The following is a 1,031-nucleotide window of genomic DNA, read 5'->3' on the forward strand; positions in this document are numbered from 1 at the left end:
TCTTGTCCATCTCCACATATTCTACAGTTACTTGTTATGTTTCTTTTCATTATGTGTTTTTGGTAATTTCTGGTGGGGAGGCTTTGGTCTTGTGCAGCAATTAAAAATTCTTCAGTCTCTGCTTTGAGTCCTGAGCTTCTCAACCATTGCTGGGAGTTTTCTCTGTCTATTTCTTTTGCATTTAGTTTAGCCCAGTATTTACCATGTAGGGGCTTTCCCTGCCATCGTTTTATCATGGTCCGTTGCTGTTCTAGTTTTAGTTTGGATTTCATTTGTTTTATTATTATTATTATTATTATTATTATTATTATTATTATTATTATTATTATTATTATTATTATTATTGTTAGTTTGCTGCATTAGGATCTCCCAATGTCTCTTAGAGTGAGATCAGTACCAGTTTCTATATTATGTCTCTCCTCAACTTACCCTAATGATGTTTTCATGTTAGTAAACACGAGTAAGATGGTTGCTGAGCTCTTTTCACTGCTGGAGATGTTGATTCAGTGTTACAATTCGAGTTTCATTTGATGTTACACCAGATTTAAAGCCATACTAGTCCTCCTTGCAAAAGAAATAGAATCTGTCTATTGCACCATTGATGTTGAAATTTCTAGTTTAATTTACTATGGTGTCAGGTGAATTACAAGATATTTTCACTAATTTTAACCATCTCGATGAGGAAATACGTATATGCATTCGTACACACGTATATACAAATGCATATATATGTGCATTCGTATATGTGTTGTGTGTGTGTATGTGTGTGAGCGTCTGTATTCGATTTCATGTCACGTTATAATAAAAAATTTAACATTCAGGATTACTCAATACGTTTTGTAGAATATATATTTATCATTCTTTTACAAGACGGGTGACAGTGACTTCGAAGTTTCGGCCGGCTAGCTTTCTTGCAAAGGTATAATAAATATGTACATACATACATGCATAGATATACATATATATATGTGCTAACGTTTCTGCCAGCTCGCCGCCGTTATATATATATATATATACATATATATATATAT

This window comes from Octopus bimaculoides, chromosome 1 (assembly GCF_001194135.2).
Source record: "Octopus bimaculoides isolate UCB-OBI-ISO-001 chromosome 1, ASM119413v2, whole genome shotgun sequence".
Lineage (NCBI taxonomy): Eukaryota > Metazoa > Mollusca > Cephalopoda > Octopoda > Octopodidae > Octopus > Octopus bimaculoides.